Source organism: Pinus tabuliformis, chromosome 7 (genome assembly GCF_031772625.1).
Source record: "Pinus tabuliformis cultivar Carrire ecotype Pingquan chromosome 7, CPIR1, whole genome shotgun sequence".
In the NCBI taxonomy this organism is placed as follows: Eukaryota; Viridiplantae; Streptophyta; class Pinopsida; order Pinales; family Pinaceae; genus Pinus; species Pinus tabuliformis.
The window spans coordinates 1770113805-1770136949 of record NC_142293.1 but is presented as its reverse complement, the minus strand read 5'-3'; the positions used below and the strand labels follow the sequence as shown (position 1 = coordinate 1770136949).

Sequence of the window (23145 nt, the reverse complement as noted above, 5' to 3'; positions counted from 1 at the left end):
CAGTTTGTAGCTAAGTTCAAGGATTTAGGCTGAGCTAATGATTGTCAGTAAACACAAAGTATAGGGGCTGATCTAATGAGGTTATTTGAGCTACCAAAAGGGCACTCAGGATGTTTGCAAGTCAAATGTTTAGTTCATAAACCAACCCAGAGATTGACTGAAGCAGCATTGATCTACTTTGCAGTTTCATAGAAAAAGTAGTACGAAGGCTAGCTGGCTTAACTTTAGGCTCCGTCTATGGTTTATAAAGCAAACAACAATTAAAAAACAAACAAACTATTCATTCCCCAGTTGAGTCGCCATTATGTTATCAGGAAAACTAGTGTCCATTCAGAGCTGTTAGTCCCACTAAGAGGGATAATTATCTTAGAAGCAAACAAACTAAAGTTACTTGTGTATTCCATTATGAGAGATAAATGAGAGAGAAGTAAAGAGTACCAACCTCAGTCTTTTGCTAGTCTCCTTGCTCATTTCCTCTCTCCCTTGATAGAGCTTTTGCCACTCCTTTCTCACTTGTCCCACTTCAAAGAACACCTGTAGAGTCGAAGCATCGAAATGCCATCAAAGAATAGATATCTATAACCATAAACAATGTAGGATCAGATGTACATTAACCATATAAATGCATATACAAATACAAGATTCAGAGATATACGAGCATATGGAGGAAAACTCAAATAGCTTTATTGATAAAAGTAGTAGAAGAGAGGATTACAACCAAGCTCTCTGATCCAACATCATCCTCCCAGCATGAAAGCTCTCTTCACCTCATACAAAGAAAGATCACCCAACAATGTCTTCAAAGAGAAACCAAGAACACTTCCTTGCAAATTACAAAATTCTAGCCCCTAGATCTCTAGGATGAGGGATCCATATATAGATGTTTGCAGGAGAGTGAGTCAGCTTCTAGGATTTTGATTAGTGTCATCTCACTAATAGTTCTTGGTTCCACTTGGAGATTTCATGATCTCTTACTCATCCTTGGGCGAGTTCAGAGAGGCAAGTGTCATATCAGCAGTTTCTAGAAGATTCTTTAAGTTTCCAACTAGCAAATCGCTTCTGCCATTTGTCTGCTCTCACTCATCATACCTTAAAAAAGGGATTTTCAGTATGCATCGCACCCCCCGTGTGTAATAGGTGAGATGAATCGTACCCTTAGCATGGAGCAGCTTGTATGGTCCAATTTTGACCAGTTATGAGCAGGTTTTCAGGGAGAACTTCTGGGAAATGATGTAATCAGATGACCTTATTCCTTTAGGGTATGAAACAACACTTTTATGGGTTTAGAAGACCTTGTTTTATGGAAATATGTGATTGGGGTTGCAGTGCCCAAATATGTTTATAAGAATCAACCATACAGACATGAAGACAAACTCCATGACAACACCTTCAACCTTCACATGGTGACATCACTACAACCATGATCAACACCATGCAAATGCAACAAGCACATGGACTACATGCATAAGGAACACATATGCACCCAACATGAAAGCATAGTTATCACACAGCCTAATGAGAGTGCAACCATGGTCTCGTACCACTCTGTAACAACCTCCTCCTACTTCTACCCAAGAAATTGTCCAGTCGGGGTAAACATGCGACAAGAGGCTACTATGATATGTGATGCAGGGCAACCTGAAATAGGGCTACCTATGTGTATCAATGGTTAAGGCCCTTTTCTTAATACCCATGGAATAACTCATTACAATAGCCCACCCTTCAACAATTAGTGTTATCATAACTTTATAACACAACACTTAACCTTACACAATCCTTAAGCTGCATATAAAACAAACCATAGTTTATAGTTATGGTAATGTTGGACTTATGCATAAATTCTTCATACTTTACGATGTTTTTATTATATATCTTTTATAATAGAAATACACCATAAACATGCCTTTTCTGCTTTTAATGCGGGCTCTGCACAGCTATCGAGGCATACTTTTATCGTAATTGCAATCTCCCATGGTTCTCTTTAACACTTTCCTCCTCCACTTTTGATATGCGATAAACGAAATCAAACTTCAAGCCATATACACTGCATTTATAACTCTATTGGGTCCACCACAATGCATGTCGTATCCATTTTTTGCTGATACAACACTGCTATGTTTTGTGATGCGATATTTTAAATCCCTGTCATTGATCCTATTCACAGATCTAATGGTCCTCGCTCTATGACTTGATCGCAATCGAGCATCGATTGATGTCAAGGTTATTCATGCCTCTATTCTCCTCCAATGTGATATTTATCTCCGTTGTTAATCTTCCGCCATCAGATCAATGGTTGGTGTCCTGTTCGAACAAACACAACTTGCCCGATAGTTCCTCACCATAGATCTGCACTTAGTGGATCAGACGGTCTACAAAGATTTCGGGTGAGACACAAGCACGGAGAATACCCGCCTGAAATTAGTGGTTTTCTCTCTGCACCTGACTTCTATGTGTCGAACGATAAGTGGAATCGAGTGAGCTCCACTAAAAACCACTTACCATTTTTACTCCGCTCAAAATTCTGCTTGTAATTTTAAATCCACCCTTCGTCTTGATTTATGCCCTGACTTGTTCAATTTTTCTGTGGTTTTGGGTTTTCATCGGGGTTTCGGGTTCCTCAATGGTTCTAGCTTTCTGCTATTCCATCATGCAACTCTTCTCTCCTGAACTTAAACTCTGTGATTCTTTAATCACGAATGCTTCAAACATTTCTTTGGTTTTTCCTTCGAATGGATTCAATGATCCATCATGATCCTCTACCTCGTTTCCATTCTTTCCTCTCTATGTATTTTCTCTCCTCTTTGTATTCACCAAATTTTCCTGCACACACACACACATATATATTGTACAAAAACCCTGACTCATATTACATTCAACATTCAATCACTCGAAACACACACTTATACTAGTTTGAATTAATCTCTGCATATAATAAATAAACAAAGGATTACTTATTGATACTCTGTCTCTATCTTTGGCCTTCTCTTCTAATATTAGTGGCCTATTTTACACTATGCCCGTAGGCTTACAAAGGCACTCTAATCTGGCTAAAGAAACAAGAACCCCTCTCTTTCTCTCTCCTTTCTTTTCAATACATTGTTAGCAATTTCTTTTACAATTGAGGAATTGTTCCTCTGTTATTTTTCAGTTGCTCAACAGTTTCTTCAAATAGTTCTGAACTAATACTGACTTAATCTGTTTGCCTAATTTAAGAACTAACAATGGCTGAATCAACCTTAATTTTAAATGAAACAAAATAAAACAGAAACAAAAATATTTCCCAATTGTCGCCTCTTCATTCGGATGCTCCTGCATCAGGCTCCCAAGGTAAATTAAATTCATGGCTCCTATCCATGATCTCTTCGATAGAGTACCTAGTGCTTTGAATTTGGCGAGCATCTAACCAAGAACTATATTCAATAGGGTGACCCTTCCACTTGACCAGGTACTGCAAATATTCCTTCCTTCAAGTCTGTCTAGCCACCTGGGTATCTAGGATCTATTCAATCTCTAGAGGCTTTGCTGGGGGCATTTGTTTAGTCCAAGAATCATTCTCTTTCTGGGTGTCCCATGTTTATCTTTATGAACTGTCTTCGTCATCTACTGCAATGTAGGGATACAGATCTACCACATTGAAAATGGGTGAAATTCAAATACCTGGGGGTAACTGCAGTTCATAAGCATTCATAGAAAACTTTCGAAGAATTCTACAAGGCCCAATTTTTTTCCATTTCAACTTGTTGTATTCACCTTTAGGAAACCTCTCCTTGCATAGGTGTTCTAATACCATGTCTCATACGTTGAATCGTACCTCCCGCCTTTTCAAATCTACCTTCTGCTTATATCTTTCGCTGTTGTTCTGTAATTTTAATTTCCCCTATTCATGAAGATCGTTGATTGCCTTTGCGAAATCTTCACCATCAAAACTCCTGCATTCTGACTGTCCCAAATCTCGTAACTCATGTACTCCATGTGGATGCATTCTGTATAGGATCTGGAAAGGACTACTGCTCATGCTTCAGTTGGGAAAATCGTTATAAGAAAATTCTGCTTGTGCAAGCACACAGTCCCACTGTCAAGAATTTTCTCCAACCAATCTCCTTAATAAATTTCCTAGACTTCGGTTGACCACTTCGGTTTAACCATTGGTCTATGGATGATAAGTTGAACTGAAGTTCAGTTTGGTGTCTAATTTCTTCCATAAGTTTCACCAAAAATGTGTTATATGTGTGGCGTCACTGGTTTTCCTACATGGAATGAAATGTGCCATTTTGGTGAAACAATCCACCACCACCATGATGGAATCGAATCCTCATTGTGCCTTTGGTAGACCTAAGACAAAGTGTAAGCTGACCGAGTCCCATGGTCTGTTAAGAATGGGTAAGGGCCTGTGTTTTGGTTGTGTCCCTTTGCAAGCTGACACACTTTGCATCTACTTACAAAACTTTGTACATCTCTGCGCATCTTCGGCCAATAGTAAAAGTGGCTCAACTGATCCAAGGTCTTGTATATGCCAAAATACCCGCCTAAACCTCCGTTATACTTTTCCTGGATTAAGTTCTCTCTCATAGAACATTCCGGAATACACAACTACCCTCCTTTGAACAACAATCCTTCTTTCATATTATAGTCCAGCCATGAACTATTATCTCTCAACAATGGATTTTGGCAAGCTTCATCAGCTTCCTTAAAATCTGCATCTTCCTCATACAAGTCTTTAAGATGTTCAAATCCTAGTACTTGTATTGTACTTTACTGTAGGATCAAATTCCTTCTGCTTAATGCATCTACCACTTTGTTGGCTTGACCACTGATGTGTTTCAACACAAATGTAAAACTCTGCAAGTACTCCACCCACTTCACTTGTTTATGGTTCAACTTATGCTACTACATAATATACTGCAACGTAGAATTGTCTGAAAATAAGACAAATTCATTTGTCAACAGATAATGTCTCCAATGCTTTAGTGCTTGAACCACAGCATAAAATTCCTTGTCATAGGATGTGTATCTTTGCCTACTTTCATTTAGTTTCTCACTGAAATAGGGTAATGGCTCATCCTCTTGACTGAGCACTGCACCAATGGCTATCCCACTGGAATCACATCAAACTTGGAAAAGTTTGTTAAACTCTGGAAACCTCAAAATTGATTTTTTGGTAATTTTCCTTTTGAGCAGCTGAAAACTCTTCTCTTCCATTTCTGTCCCATGGAAAGGCTGATTTTTTTTATTGATGGTGTCCAACATGGATGCATAAATCCCACTAAAATTTTAAATAAATTTCCGATAAAAACTCGCCAACCCGTGAAAACTCTGTACCTCAAACAAACTTTTGGTAGACGGCCAGCTAACTATGGTTGCAACCTTCTCTCGATCCATTTTTAGTTCATTCTCAGAAATCACAAATCCCAATTGAATTAACTCTTTCTTGAAAAAAGAACATTTCTTCAAATTTATCAGTAATTTATTCTGCTGCAATTTTCCCAATACATACCTCACGTGTCGAAAATGTTCTTCCTTCGTCTTACTGAATATAAGTATATCATCTAGATACACAATCACAAAGTTTCAAATGAATTCCTTGAGCATCTCATCCATCAAACACATGAACGTGCTAGGGGCATTGCTCAATCCAAACGACTTAACCAGCCATTCGTACAAGCCTTCATTAGTCTTGAAAGTTGTCTTCCACTCATCACCTTCTCGAATTCTGATTTGGTGGTAGCCTCTTTTCAAGTCCATCTTTGAAAATTACGCTGCTTCACTCAAACAATCCATCATATCATCCATCTGAGGTAATGGGAATCTGTACCTGATAGTAATATTGTTAATGGCCCGCGAATCTGTGCACATTCTCCACTCACTTCCTTTCTTGGGAGCTAAAACAGTTGGCACTGCACAAGGGCTTAAACTCTCCCAAATCAGTCCTTTGTCCAACAACTCCTGCACCAGATTCCAGATTTCTTCATTATGCTTTGGACTCATCTGGTAGGTAGCCTTGTTTGGCAAACTAGCTCTTGGAATAAAATCAATATGGTGACTAATGCTCCTCTTCGGTGGTAATTTGTTCAGTAGATCATCTACCACAATATCACTAAATTATTGCAGCATGTTCTGTATCTCTTCAGGTAAGTCAGTGACTTCAGTGTGGATCAATATTGGTTCTGGCCTTCGCACAACTGCATACTTCACCTCATCATCCTCCATTTTGTCGCAGAAACTCCTTTTTGCCTAACAATAGTGCCTTTGTTCCACTGGTTTCTGTAGCATCCTCTTCCTTCATGGGCACTAGGGTATGCTTAATCCCATCTTTAACAAACTTCTAACAGTTTTTTTCCCCATCATGGATGACCTTCCTATCATATTGCCATGGTCTACCTAACAGAATATGGCACACATTCATAGCCATGATATCACAAGTCACCTTGTCCTTATATTTGCCAATATGAAACTCTACTTCACACTGCTCATCAACCAGCAATTGGTGACCTTTCTGCAACCAAGACACCCTATATGAGGTTGGGTGCTTCAACTTCTTAAAACCCAATTTTTCCACCATTTCAGTAGCTACCAGATTATCACTATTTCCACTATCTATAATCAATTTGCAGCATTTCCCATGTGACTTGCATACAGTCCGGAACAATGCTTTCCTCTGTGTCTGATCAGCTACTTCCTTAACTGATTTAAATAATACCTTGTTCAACACCAAGGCTTCCCCAGTTTCTCGTATATTCTCCACCTCCTGTGGTGGTGCCTCTGCTTTATCAGGTTGAGCAACATATGCTCCCCTCTACCCAGTTTGTTCATTTTTAGGACATTAAAAGGACCTGTGTCCCCACTTGTGACACTTGTAACACTTGTAACACTGATAGGCATTTCCTCTGCCTCTGCCATTAGCTCTTCCTCGCTGGTATGACCTTCCTCCTCTGGTGTTACCTTCCCTTTCACTCTGTCCGAAAGTCTTCAAACTACTACCCTATTCATTAATGTTTGTAGTCCTCCCTCTGCCAAAGGTCTGTCCCCTACCTCTACTAGAACCATGTCCTCTTTTGGCATTCTGTTTCCTAGAAATATTTTCCTCTACCTTCAAATCATTTTGATAAGCTTCCTCCATGGTCCTAGGGGAAAGAATACTAATTTCATCTATGATCTCCATCCGTAGACCACTTACAAACCTTGTTGTTTTCTTAGGGGTATCTTCAACATAACCAGCTCTCAGGTTAATTTTATAGAATTCTACAGTATATTCCTTCACAGTCATCATTCTCTGCTTTAGGTTTTGTACCTGTCTATAAAGGGAAATTTGATAATCTTTAGGCAGAAACTTGCTCTTCATTTTTGCAACCATCCTGTCCCAATTTTTAATAAAGGGTTTATTTAATCTCCTCCTTTCTACCTATACACTATCCCACCACAATGCTGCATGTCCCTTCAATTTGGTGACAGCAAACCTGACCCTCTTTTCTTCACTGATTTCTTCATATTCAAAATATTTATCTAATTCACTTATCCAATCTAATAAGGCCTCTGTGGAAAAACTGCCATCATAATTAGAGGGCTCTGGTCTTGGCTTGCTGCTAGCCAAAAAAACTGACCTCAATAGCTTAATTTCAGGTCCTTTGTCATCTGACCCATGTGTCGTGGCTATGTTTTCCTCTTCACTATCATCCCCACCTTCTGGATCTCTACACCTTCCTTCTTCCACTACTGCCAAATGTGCAGTTAAATTTCTAATCTCTTCTCATAACTCTTATTTTGTCATTCTTCTGACAGCTCTTCCTCGACCCCTTCTTCCTACCTCCATCTTTACTAAGAGAAAGGAACAACTTTGTGTTGATACCAAAATGACCCAAGGCAACCTAAAATAGGGCTACCCATGTGTATCAATGGTTAAGGCCCTTTTCTTAATCCTGCGGAATAATTCATTACAATAGCCCAGCCTTGAACAATTAGTGTTATCAGAACTTTATAACACAACCCTTACCCTTACACAATCCTTAAGCTTCATATAAAACAAACCCCACTTTATAGCTATGGTAATGTTGGACTTACGCATAAATCCTTTATAGTTTGCACTATTTTTATTATATATCTTTTATAATATAAATACACAATAAACATGCCTTTCCCACTTTTAACACGAGCTCTGCACAGCTATTGAGGCATACTTTTATCACAATCACAATTTCCCGCGGTCCTCTTTAACACTTTCCTCCTCCGTTTCCGATATGCGATAAACACAATCACACTTCAAGCCAATTCATTGCGTTTATAACTATATCGGGTTCGCCACAACGCATGTCATATGCCTTTTCCATCGATACACCACTGCTATGTTTTGTAATTCGATATTTTAAATCCCTGCCATTGATCCTCTTCATAGATCTAATAGTCCTCGTTCTATCGCTTGATCGCAATCGGGCATCGATTGAGGTTGGGGTTATTCACGCCTCTGTTCTCCTCCAATGTGATATTTATCTCCACCATTAGTATTTCGCCATCAGATCGATGGTTGGTGTCTTCTCCGAACAAACACAACTTGCTCGATAGTTCCTCACGATGGATCTGCACTTAGTGGATCCGATGGTATAAATTGATTTCAGGTGAGAGATAAGTATGGAGAATACCCGCCCAAAATGAGTGGTTTTCTCTCTCCACCTGATTGCTATGTGTCGAATGATAAGTGGAATTGGGTGAGATCCACTAAAAACCACTTACCATTGTTACTCCACCCGAAATTCTGCTTCTAATTTTAATCTGCCCTTCATCTTGATTGACGCCCGGACTTGTTCAAGTTTCTGTGGATTTGCGTTTTCTTCGGGGTTTCGGGTTCCTTAATGGTTCTGGCTTTCCGCTATTCCATCGTGCAACGCTTCTCTCCTGAACTTAAACTCTGTGATTCTTTAATCACGAATGCTTCAAACATTTCCTTGGTTCTTCCTTCGAATGGTTTCAACAATCCATCATGATCCTCTGCCTCGTTTCCATTCTTTCCTCTCTGTGTATTCGCTCTCCTCTTTGTATTCACCAAATTTGTCTGCACACACACATGGATATATATATATCTATATATATATATATATATATATATATATATATATATATATATATATATATATATATTGTACAGAAACCCTGACTCACATTAAATTCAACATTCAATCAATCGAAACACACATTTATACTGATTTGAATTAATCTCTGCATATAAAAAATAAACAAAGGATTACATATTGATACTCTGTCTCTCTCTCTAGCTTGCTCTTCTAATATCAGTGGCCTCTTTTACACTATGCCCGTAGGCTTACAAACACATTCTAAGCTAGCTAAAAAAAAGAAGAGCCCTCTCTCGCTCTCTCTCTATCTCTCTCTCTCTTTTATTTTCAATACATTATTAGCAGTTTCTCTTACAGTTGAGGAACTATTCATCAGTTATTTTTCGGTTTCTCAACATTTTCATCAAATAGTTCTGAACTAATCCTAACTTAATCTGTTTGCCTAGTTTAAGAACTAACAATGGCTAAGTCGGCCTTAATTTTAAATGAAACAAAATAAAACAGAAACAAAAATATTTCCCAACTGTCACCTCTTCATTCGGATGCTCTTGCATCAATATGATTCAACCTCCTAGGTAACCTTAAGGAAATGGAATCAACAGAAACACAACACACATACCTCCCTCAGGCACTTCAAGACCCTCAGGAGCTAACCCACCACTCTAGGTGGCCAACTCTTGGGTTAAAATAACATTTAGATGAACTAAACCCAAATTTGCTCCCATGACAAGGCATGCATGCGAATCTAACCACATAGTCTCTTTTACACGCTTGCCTTCCAACGACCAGAGACCCAAATTATTAGTGCTATGCTAGGGACTCCAAGATTTGAGCCACGTTTTTAGGGCTAGAGCCCAGGTCACTCGCCATAATTGAACCATATCTTCAAATCAATAAAATAACATGGAAATGTAAGTACTAAGGAAAATACTTATTGAAGGGCCTGTGTCGACCCCTACTGGCCATGATAGTAATTTTGTGAAACACTTGGTAAATATGAAACCTACAAGTGTAAATAACAGATCTGAGCATAGGGGTCTCATACTTATCTAAGATTCGCTATGAAGCATTGTCTCCTTATCGAATTTTCTTCCATTTCATCCATTATGTCATAGATACATTGATCATTAAATAACAGGTAAGAACATCATGAGAGCCAGTCATGGATGTTGTCATAAAACATATACATAACCAGCATAATAGGGACAACAATATCAATGAAATCATAGCGATATAGACCACATAATCCGTCATAATACTCATAGAAATACCAGGAGAAATAACCTTTCATTAATGATGCAAAATCCAAACACAAGATGTGACTTCCACGTTCCACTTGACCATAGAATGGATGAGCCAAATCTCTTTTCAGCCATTCACCCCCATGCCATATTCCAAGCTTGAATGTGTGATCTCGTAGAACACATCAACCAAAAAACATTCAAGGCTTCTAGTGGCCATCCACCTCAACCCATCAAATAGTGATTCCACCTCATGGTTGGGCATCAAAAAAACCATCATCCGATTAGTCTCTATCCCATCCTTCTAGGGCTCAAGAGAATTTTTACCACCCCGACTCCTATAAATAGTAACTCAACCTAGGGTTGTTGTTGGGATCTAGAGCATTTGTCCAACCAAGGTTTCAAGACTAGTAACTCAACCCACAACTATTGTTGGGCATCCAAAGCATTTTTCCAACCAAAGCTTCAAGGACTAGTAACTCAACCCAACAAAGGCTTCTAGAGTGTTTGTATAACCAAGGCTTCCAAGACTAATAATTCAACCCAAGTTGTTATAGGTCTTCCAAAGCATTTGTCCAACCAAGGCTTCCAGGACTAGTAACTCAACCCAATCGGTTATAGGGCTTCCAGAGCATTTGTCTAACCAAGGCTTTTAGGAACTAAGAATTCAACCTAAGCTAAGGAAACATGAGAACCAACCTGTTAGTGTCGGTCTGAGCCCTCCATCAGTGATCAATAACTCTTTGCATATGCATTATATAGGTATCTCATCAGTGTCAGTTTTGCATCCCATTAGGCATGCCATAACACTGAATGGAGGAGCTGGTCTTGGTCCCCTTCTTGGCTTTGCTGGATCAGGTCATATAACAATGTAATTGAGTCATGCTTGTTCTTGTTTTTGTCTTGAGGTCCCATGGTCTTAGGTCTAGGGTTTCGAGTCAAAATCATTTCAAGGTCATGAGTCATGGTCAGTAGGTGCCCAGCAAGCCGGAAGGAGTCTTGTACATATGTTTCATTATCATTTTCTTCAGCTGCAACTCATATCATGCCTTGGATTTAAAAACCCTGTTTTTAAGTCCAAGGCCATGTGGAATTTGAAAAAATAAAGAAATTCTCAAAAATTTGTAAAAGTGCCGGCAATAACCCTGGTTCCTTCACTACAGTCCCTCAGGCGGTCAACCTGCAAAAAGAACGGAGTCAAACGCATTAAAAGAGCTCATTTCAGGACAAAAAGACTCTAAACAGTGTTAAAAAGCAAAGCAAGTTCAAAACATTGGAAAGTGGGTTCTAAAGTTAAATTTTTTTTTAAAGTGACCCTATAAAAGCTAATTTCCCTCTAAATTCACTCTCATTGTGCATTTGAAAGACAAAAGTTGGTGTTAGAAGAAAGAGGAGGAAAGTCGATCAAGTTTCTGCAAAGAACAAGGCTTGAAGGTGCGCGCGACCAGTCTGAGACTGTGCGCGACCATCTGGGTGCGCGCGACCAGTTACAGCCCAACGCACAGTGTTAAAAATACACTGGCGCGACTAGTTACAGGGGCGCGACCAGTCTGAAGGTGCGCGCGACTAGAACTTCTGTCTGCCCAGAAACTCACCCAAACTCCTGAATTTCACCAAATTTTGCTCGTGGGTTTGAAGGTATGCCTCCATCACATCGTTTTGAAATGTGTCATGATTTCAAAGGTGGATTATGGTCATAAAATTCATGCAAGAAGTCAATGTAAGAATAGGTTAAATTGGCTTGAGGGTTTTGTAAGCATATGCTTTGGTAGTTTTGTTTGTTATTCAAGGTGTTTTATTCCTTATTCCCTTCCATTCATTTTCCCATGATTAATCACAGGTGTTAAAATGTCATTATCATTAATCTCATTTGCAAACAATACTCAAACCCTACCCCCAATCTTATACAAATCCTACCCCTAAATCATTTGCAAACCCTAGTCCTTTCAAACCCTATAAACCCTACCTTTTCCCCATGTATAATGATCAAACCCTAAGCACTAGTAACACAGCAAAATGCCTATGTAAATGTACAGCAACGAATGAAAAGAAAACATGGTAAAAAACAAATAGAAAAGTGATGACAAGGCATGCACTCAAAAAATTGTAAAAACAGTGAAATTTGCCATTTTGCATAGCCTTAGAAAAATAAAGGAAAATGTCATCTTGTGTATATGTCAAAGAATTCAAAGCTCAAATAAGGTCATGACAAAATTTCATTTGCATAGTCATCAAAGAAATCAGACTTGTAGTGGTTAGGGTTTGCAGTAACATGGTATCTTTTTCCCCTCCTCAAAACTCTGTTTTTTCCCCTACCTAATTCCCTATGTAAACCCTAATTCAATTTCTTGTCCCTTCAGTTAAACTCCCTAGGCAATTGAATATCCCTCCCTATGATCAAATCACACAGTGAAACCTTAATTACTCATGGCAAATGAAAAAATAAGGCTGCCTCTGTTTTAAATGAATTGCTGTTACAAAAATTGATTGGCAGCAGACTTTGTTGAGGGTTCCGTTATCCCTCTAAACCTAGTCCCTAATATCCTCTATTTTCCCTCATTCCCAAGATACAATCCCCTCTCCCTTCCACTGTAAAATGATCACAACAACCCCTTCCCTTCCTCTTACAATCAGAAACCCTAAATCCCTGTTTCCCAAAGCATCAAATGGTCATTTTGAAATTATGAAAAACAGAGTGTGCTCCTCAATGACAGTGAAAACAAATTGAAAATGAGCTGCCTGTTTCTTGTACATGGATGATGCTGCCCTATCCCCCTATGCTTATGACATCCTCCCCTCCATCATGATGATTTTTATTGTCCTTTCCCTTGGTGCTAAAAAAATCACAGTTTCCCTAAATAAGGTATTAATTTGCAAATGTTGAAAGATGGAATGACATGTTTAGCATTATGTGAGGTTTTCCTTCAGAATTCCCTGTTTATGTATATATTTTTCCCTTTCCTACATGTAAATTCCCTCCCCTAACATATCCCTCATGATGTTTCCCCTTGAAAACAGCATACTTCACAGCATTTTGCAGGCAGGGCAGTGGTCAATTTGACTTGTTTTTTCCACCTTGCTCAATAACACCATGTCAACCACTGAGACTAATGAGCAAGGTGATGACCGATCATCATCTTCTGAGATTCATACACAGCAGAGGCCTCATAGGGGAGGCAAGGGTGGTCACCACAAGAGGGAGGAGCCTATATCATTGACAGAGTTGCAGGCTTGCCCGTTGGCACTATCTTGCTTTCAGCATATGGCTTGTTTTCAGTTTTGTGAGAGGCTGTCACACATCCAGCATCACAGGGACTTGGCCCGGTTGTTTGTCCTCCATCTCCATGACAGGCAGGTCACCCTTGCAGGGGTGAATTTTGTATTTTCTCCAGAGGCTATCACAGATGCTACCGGGATACCCAATGTGGGTGAGGTATGGCCAAGGCGCAAGTGGCTGGACCTGGTATACTATGAGCCATATGTTAGGCCTGCCTATGTGCATCACTTGTCAAGGAACTTTCCTATCAAGTTCCTCCGAGCAGAGTATATAGACACCATGAGACTCATTATGCACTACTTCACATGCGAGGGGAGATTCTCACGAGTATTTTCTTGTCATATCCGCATGATGATGCACTTCACCAGAGTGAGGATGATGAACATCTCGGCATACTTATTTCACGACATTCAGAGGATGGCCACTACCTTTCGGAGACAGACCCCAGTACAGCAGCTTCGGAGCCTATGCCATCATGGTCTTATTCAGCTAGTAGTTTCCCATCAGCTGAGCCAGCAGGGCATCCCTTGGGCGGATTTCATCTCCCGAGATGTTTTCACACAGCCACATTCAGGGCCGGAGGCAGTTCATGAGGAGGGAGGGCCATCACATCAGCCTGAGATCAGCATTCCTAGACATATGGCTTTTTCTCCTCGGATCACATATCAGAGAGGTCACAGGACCTTATTTGCAGCAGCCCGACGAGTACTTTCTCCACAGCCAGTGGAAGGGGTCTCGTCTTCATCATCAGAGCAGCGAGTGTTATCTCCACACCAGGTGGAAGGGACCTCGCTTTCTTCATCGGCACAGGCAGTACGAGAGGGCAAGCAGCCCATGGTTGAGGATGAGGCAGTTGGCGAGGCACATGATGATTTCACTGGTCGTGATGCTCATTCTCCTTCCTCTTCAGATTTCTATGAGCTCATTAGGCAGAGAGAGGAAGAGAACCTTGTGTTGCAGCGGAAGCTTGAGATGGCTCAGTGGACTATCACTTATTTAGAGCAGCGAAACAAACAGCTGGAGACCGAGAAGGAGTTGGATGAGTTATGGAGGATTCGATTCGACCGAGTCATCAACCGCAGGAGGCCTGGGGACCCACTGCCCAAGGATAGAGAGTTATTGCTCATCCGAGCAAATTGGCACTTGGAGGGACTGTTAGACAAGGCAAACCGTGACAAAGAGCTGCTCCGGAACATGAAGACACACTACTGTGCAAGATTACATGTTTGCAAGGCGAGAATGAAAATTCTCCAAAGAAAGCTATCGGAGGCCCGGAAGAGGAGGAAAAGGAAAAATCCGCTTCGTATCTTGGCTGAAGCCTCCCTCACTCATCATGGTACTGATCAGCCTTGATCCAACACCAAAATGTGAAAATTTTGAAGATTTTTGAGCATTTTGAAAATTTTTGGTAAAATTACAGGTTTTTCCCAAGAACTGGTCTCACCCCGGGTGAGACCAGTTTGAAGGGCTGCTTGGAATTTTGCAAACTTGGCATTTTTGGAAAGGGCATTCAAAAAGAAGAATTACCAATACTTGGGAGAAGCCTGATTTTGAGTTTTGAGCCTCCAAAAGCTCAAAATACATCTAAAAAATGACTTTCTGCCCACTTTTTGAGTTGCAGAAAGTGACCTTGGGAGAAATGGTTTTTGAGGGGTCAAATCAACACCAAATTCAGAAATTCCACTTGGGATGGAATGTAGACAGGCCAAGCTTTCCAATGAGCCATCTTGCACCTGATTTGGACCAGTGGAACCCACTCAAAAACAGCTGTAAATGGGCGCGACCAGAACTTCCAGGGGCGCGACCAGAACTTCTAGATTTGCCAGAATTGCCATTTTCGGTCAAAAAACACTGTTTTGACTATGGTTGACCATTTTTACTTGTAGATGATGGATGAATGTAATATTTTCATGGCACTTTGATAGGCTTTATCTTTCTTTACTCTTCTAGAAGCTTCTTTGATGTAAATAGTTAATATTTAATGCATGGATAGGCTTCCTAACTTTTAGAGGCAAGTTGTTGTGCTGGCCTATTATCTAGTGACTGATTTAGAATTAGTTGTAACAGCTCCTAGGAAGCTGAGCTCGACCCCTAGAGGTGGGGGAAGAGGTTTGACCTTCTATATTATGCCTTCTCTTTCTCATTTTGATGGTTGGACTCTTGTGTAAGGAAGCTTTATTGTATATTGTGCATCTATTTCTGCAATTGAAGGCAAGGAAAGCCAGGGTTTTACAGACATCTTTGAGGATTCTTGTGGATTTGATTGTTGATGGTGTGTTCTCTACATGTTCTTGTAAGTTTGTTTATGTGTTTCACATCTCTCTTATGCTTCTAAATTGGACAGATGAAGTGGTAAAGTTTGAATTCATGTTTTGACATGCTCAGCTTTTTAGTTTGTTCAATTTTAATGTTTTCTACTGTCTAGAGAGGATTCGAATTGTGTGTTTGCCCTCTTTAGCTTCTCCTCTATCATCTCTGATCATCCATCTCAGATTAAGGCATCAGCACTCATTCCTACCTTGCCCCTTAGATCCCCCTGTGAAAACTGTGCTCAATCCCCGCACCTTGAATTGCACTTCCACCAATTGCCACCAAAAACCCCAAAAATCATTAAATCAACCCCCTTATCAATTTACTAGCCTAAAATCTTTATTATTAATTGGTCAGCCTAATCATATTGAAAGATCTATCGAATCTGACCCGAGAGAGCCTTCTCATACCTCGTAGGGCTAGCTACGAGGTGAAATGGTTTGATGTAGCCTTGAGAGTTTGTCTATCTCAGCCTAGGTGAATTCCAAGCGCTAACACAACCAAAACAAAATAAGGAAATAAACCCACAATCTCCATGGCTATCCAGGAAATGGCAAAGCTAGGAAATCCATTGTCAATCCAAGAATCCTCCATGCCAATGACAAATCACAACCAAGAAACCACATTCATGTGCCATGCATGTCAAAACTAGTGAAGGCAACATACATGCAACTCAATAATTGCAAGAAAAAATGTTGTAGATGCTGATCCCGATGCCCTCTTGTGCTTTCCTACTCTTCCTTTGCCTTATTGCTCAAAAAATCCAAGAAGCCACACCCACCAATAGTGCTCGAAGAAAACTCTAAGTCTCCAGGAGTATGAGAGAGAGAGAGAATAATGAGAGAGCTCCAAAACGGAATTGATAAAGTCTTGCACACTTATCCTCAGAAACCTTTTTATTGATGAGGCCTCTATTTTCTTCATTTTCATTATTTTCCTTCATTTTCCTCCTCACATGCAATATGTGACCTTTCACCTTCCTTTTATCCTGATTTCCATTATTTTCATAAATAAAATACCAATTAATGCCTCATGCATTTCCAAGGCCTTTTCAATTTCCTTTGCCAATTTCCTTAGCCATAATTAACCAAATCAACACCTATTACGATGTGTCCCCCACCATTCATCTTTGAATATGTGTCCCATCACTATGGCATTATATATATTTTTGTATGGAATTTTCACCAGGGCTGTTACAATCACATTCTCTACTAGCTTTGATATAGTTGCATACATATTTAGAAATTATATTTAAACAATTCTTATTGAACTTTCTATAGCACCAGTTGTTGTTAAGGCGGTCTAAAATTGTATCATTATAATCTTTCTTATTCATAATTATAGTATCTTTGCCTTTGTCAACTTTGAAAACAACAATGTTAGGATTGTTATTCAAGGTTTTTAGAGAAATGTATTATTGCTTCAAGATATTTCTTTTGGGAGGTTTCACTTTCCTAAGAAAATGGAGCAATATTGTTTAATTTGATCTTTAACATTATCAACTAAATATGTAATACCATATTCAATGTTACACATGATGTCTTCTATTGGAATGTTGTGAGGTGTAATAGAAAAATTCAAACTTTTTTTTAGAAGACTAAGGGTGTGTGCATCTAGTTTTGTATCAAAAAGATTGAAAATAAGTTTACTATAAAGGTTCTCATTGTTACCAATGATGTTGGAGGTTCTATTTGTAATAATGGAGGGATTGAATTTAATCATATTGAGGAATGAGGAATTTTTTTCATTGGAGGGTGAAGTTGGTAATTTAGGGATAATGTAGAGAAAGAATGTGATTGGAGAGAATTAGATAAAGGTTTATGTAGTTTATTGGTGGACGAATTGGTGGTGGGTAATGAAACATGGGTTTGAGAATTGATGTTCCTCAACTTAGAATTGGACAACGGAGTGAGGGATTTTCAAGGGTTGATATTGTTGTCTAACATTTCCAAGGAATATGTAATTGAGTATGAACTTTCGATATGGGACTAGTTGTATCGATTATTGATTATTGATTCATTGGTAGGCTCTATACCTATTAGTGAGTTTAAATTCTTCATAGAATTGCATAAATTGTCTATATTTCTATGTAACATATGTTGGCTTGAAACATTGATAAAATTAATAATTCTTATGTGATGGATCAAGAGACAAATTTTACAGGTAAATTATCTGTTGTAACCTTGAATACAGAGGGCACACGTTCCATTGTCGGAGTTGAGCAAGATCTTTGTTGTATTGTTTGAAGCGACATGCGACCTTCAAATAGAAATATATGTTATTGCTAGCGTTGAACATGCTATTGGAAAATTAGCTAGCCACTGCAAACTCTTGAATAATTTTATGGAGGTTGGTGGGACTGAAGGATGAGGTCTCACGTTCAAATTATTGAACCAATAATTATGTCATTGTCAGCTTGGCTATGAAATTGTAACTCACTATGTCAAAATTCTTAATAAAATTATTTGCTTAAAACACTTCTAATCTGTCTTTTGTGCATTTTTATTTTAGTTTTCCATTTAGTCTTTTAAGAACATTATTCGAAAGTATTTATAATTAAAATTTTAGTTTTCTTCATATATTGTTGCATGGAGAATTTGTACCTTGAACTTAAAATGGGGAAGCTTAAAAAACTTACTGAGAGATATGATTATTAAAAAAGATTGTTATATGATTATTTTTGTGGGTTTTTTTGGGTTAATATATGGTTTTCCAAGAAAATTTACTAAACATATTTAAAAAAAATACTTTTCAAGTCTTATTAATTCTTGCCCAAAGTAATTGATTCATCATTGAATTTTCTTTAGTTATGCTTTAACTATAAATATTTATTAATTAATTTTTTGTTTTTATTATATATTAAAAATTTATTTGTGTATCATTGTATTGGTGAAAAGAATTAAAGGCTTATAATTGAATAGAAAATAGACAAAAACAAAGGAAAAATATGAAAAAAATAGAAAAACCAAAAGGAAAAGGATATAAACTCAAATAAAATGGCAAAGGAAATTTTTTTATAACTAATATAGAAAATTAAAAGTTGTTTAAACTAATTTTTCTACTTGAAACTCGTAATCTTGTAAGTATTTTAGAATGTTAAAAATTGTTTCCATTATTAGTCCCTGCTTGGGACTAATAGCAGCCGATCGATCTTAACCTACCATTACTTGATACTTTGACCGGTTTTTTTTTCGTGTTTTCACATTTTAACCTAAGTTTGATGCTCCCAATTTTATTCAACAAAATTTTACCCAAAGTTTTTGGTTCGGCAAACGATTGAGGTCTTATTGCAACCTTCACGTTGCCCGATGCAAAAATATTGAGGCAATCTTATCTTATCCAAAGTACGCTGTGGTAGGCTGTGGAAGCAAAGTTTGCAATATCATCTTATCCTAAGTTCTTTCTGAGACTTGTTCCACGTTAAGCCAGCACCTAATTTAAACATTTGTTCATAGAGATATTTGCATGTTGACCACCTGTCAGTGTATGGAACCCTGTCAATTCCCGCGAAAGAGCTGAAGAACAAGCTTCAGTCGTTAAAGCGCGACATTGATGATGTCGAGGTTATTTCCAATTCAGATTCATCAAGATACAGCCAGTTCAGAGAATTGGAAGTTGTCCTGCAAGATGACTTAAACCTTGTGGACGAAGGAGACAATTTACACGTCTGTAATGAATACAGAAAGTGGCAATATGGAAAGAGGGTTCAAGAGTTTCAGGAGAAAATCAAATATTTGATTGAAATTCAAGGTTCGCCCAAAATTGCCGGTCGTTTGGAGAATCTAAGTGCAACCGTCAATGATCTTCGCAAACAATTCGAGGTGGCTAAAATCGCTGAACAGCCCGTCAGCTCCACCTTCCAGGAAGTCCCGGATATGTCAGATTTTGTAGTTGGGTTAGATACTTGTATCAATGTCGTCAAACAAATTATATTGCAGGATGACGTTGATCGCCTTGGAATAACAGGGATGGGTGGGAGCGGCAAAAGCACCATGGCATCAGCCCTTTGCAAAGATAACCTAGTCAAAGGTAACCACATTTCCAGTCTTCCTAAATCTGTTATCCAGACATCCATATTATGTTGTCATGGCCTTAGTTTGTAATGTTTATTCTCTTTCCAATCTTTCAACAATCTAGTTCTCGTTCCAGTGACACGATCTAATCCAAATGTAAAAGGCCTCTTAGAGACGATGTGGGAGAAGATAATTGGTGGCCGAGTGCCTGAATTCCAGAGCATAGAGGACGCACATGACCAATTGCAGAAAAAACTTAGGTTAAGAATATATCGGCCGACTTTGGTGGTTTTGGATGATGTCTGGTCGACATCAACTCTGGAATACCTGTTGTTTGAAGCAAAAGGATACAAGACAATTATCACAACCAGACAAGATTCCACCATTAGAATTACAGGTAGTACTCGTTTGTATAAGATGCCTCTGTTGGAGGATGCTAATGCCCTATCTCTTTTCTGCTTCTGGGCCTTTGATGAGACATCGATTCTGACAACAGAAAATGAGGTTCTGGTTAGACAGGTATGAATTATACATACTCTCCATTATCTCATGTGCCTTAACGTTTTCTCCATCTTACTCATCTTTTACCTAAATGCCAATTTTGCAATCAATACCCAAATTTACGACCTAAAGATAAATGCCTTTAATGTAGCTCCAGCAAGTGTTTTAGAGTCATGATTTATGCAGACAACTAGCACAGTTTAACTAACATTATAGTTATAGGTTGCAGCAGAGTGTAAGGGCCTACCACTTGCCCTCAAGTTCATTGGAAGCTCATTGCGCGGTAAGCCTAGGCCAATTTGGAGCAATGCTCAGAGAAAGCTTTCAAAATCAGAATCTATATCAGAATATCACAAGGAGAGTCTTCTTAAACGCTTGGAAATGAGTATAGATGTGCTTGATGGTAAACATAAACAGTGCTTTTTGGATTTGGGGGATTTTCGCAAAGGTAGAAAGTTCAGCGTGGAAACATTATTAGACATTTGGGTATATGTTCGCCAGATGGAATGGACAGATGCTTTGGACGTCTTGCTAGAACTTGCAAGTCGAAATCTCCTGAATCTCACGGGCTATCCAGGGTATGTACTATGGAACCTGTTTACTTCAACTGCTGTGTATGAATTTGTTTTGATTATTGCTTCGGACTCTTCATGTATGCTTCTTAACTTTAATTATTCTGCTTTTGGGCTTTGGCATCTTCGATAAATCATGAACATCCCAAAAAACTTGAGGTTTATAAACATAATCTAAGTTTATAATCTAAATTATGTACAAGTTTTATTTTTAGAAAGAGAATGAGGAGAGTAAGATAAATATATATGTTAGTATCAAACCAGAGATAAAAGGGGGCTTTTGAGATACCATGATTGGTTTGGTTAACACAAGGTTTTAATGGGTTAGGAGTGGGGCCATCAATTTCAGCTGTGCTGCTGAGCTCTACTTTTCTCAACATGATGTAATGCGGGATTTAGCCTTGTACCTGGCAAGCCAGGATAACATTATCACTCCTAAGAGGCTCTTCATGCCTTCCAAAGAGGATAAAATTCCCACAGAATGGTTAACTACTCTCTAAGATCAGGCATCCCGCACTCAGTTTGTTTCAATTTACACAGGTATGGCTGCTCATGAAACCTGCTTTCTTTCCCTTTCCATATGAAACATTGAATAATTATGAATTCAATTTACTAATTTTCCAAGTTTACTAAGGTGTTTGATAAGCATTTTGATCAGCATCATACATTGAGTTTTATCTTTCTGGGACCCTTGTAGGTGCAATGCAAGAACAATATTGGAGTCAAATTGATTTTCCTGAGGTGGAAGCTTTGGTGTTATTCTTTTCCGCAAATCAATACTGTCTTCCAACATTTTTAAATAGGACGCCAAAACTGAAAGTTCTTATAGTATACTATTACAGTTCCATGCATGCAAATATTAGTGGGTTGCCAAGATTTTCTTCACCTGTTCAAATTAGGTCTATGTTTCTTCATAAGGTGATTATTACTTTTCCTCTGTATGAGAACTATAGGTTTTGTGAGAAGTTGGAAAAGTTGTTCATGTGCTTATGTGAGGGCCTTGGGAATAACACTCTAATGGATATGGAACTTGAGCCCTTTAACTTTCCAAACATTATGGAAATTAATTTCAATCACTGCAGTGATTTGGGGGAATTGCCAGTCAAACTATGCAATTTAACTTCCCTCCAGAGGTTGTCCGTTACTAATTGTCATTTTATCCAAAACTTACCTGATGATATGGGATGGTTAAAGTCACTTCGGGTGCTGAGATTGTCTGCCTGTCCAAGCCTGTCGAGGCTGCCATCTTCCATTTGCAAACTAGGGCAACTAGAATATTTAGATATTTCACGTTGCAAAAGTTTGTAGGACCTTCCCACTGAATTTGATCAGCTATTAAAGTTAGAATCGTTGGACATGAGGGAGTATTCAGTATTCAATGAAGTCCCTACAGTAATACCAAGATCTTTAAAATGTGTAGTCATATCTGATAGTGACAGGCAGCGTGAAGCATGGTTGTACATCAAAGCATCTACCCTTCATAACCTCACCATTGATGAGGTTCAAGAGATCTTTAGTTTGGAGTGGCTTGAAGATTGAACTTGGTTTTCCAAGTTTGGGAATAATTTCATTATGCTTTTCTCAAAGTACACTGTTCATGTATTTAAGGGTAAGCTGTTACTTCAATATATGTCATCCATGTGAATGATGTAAAGTTTATTAGACATGGAATATTCTGTACAGAATGATGTAAAGTTTATTATACATGGAATAGTCTGTACAGAAACAGAAGCATCTGAAGGTGACAAGCAACCTCAAATGTTCTGTAAAGAAACAGAAGTATCTGAAGGTGATAAGCAACCTCAAATGTGTCGGGAACTGTGCAAAGGTTGTGCAGTTGAGAATGCTTGCCCATAATCCATATATTCAGGATTACCTGATGGTGTAATGTCCATAGATTCAAAAGCACACGATGGTGGAATCTCCTTGTATGTATTAAAAATTTTGCGTGTTTTCTGACCATGTTATATATATTGAAATTGTTCGGTTGTAAGAAATGGGATGACCTAAAAAGATTGTTTATGGAATGTTAAAACCTACTTTCTTGCAGATATTCTTGTGCAGTGTCACCACAATGACGTATGACTTTGTTGTCCAGTGTCAGAACAATGACTTATGACTTTGTTGGCCACAAGGCCCATCTTTGATAACTTCTCAATTCAACCATTTAAC

General features: G+C 38.7%; 1 pseudogene; it reads left to right on the top strand.

Annotated features, from left to right (window-relative positions):
* LOC149255434 (putative disease resistance protein At5g47280) overlaps window positions 1-22512 on the top strand; it is a 46067-nt pseudogene extending 23555 nt beyond the window's left edge.
* Window positions 22513-23145: the final 633 nt, after the last annotated feature.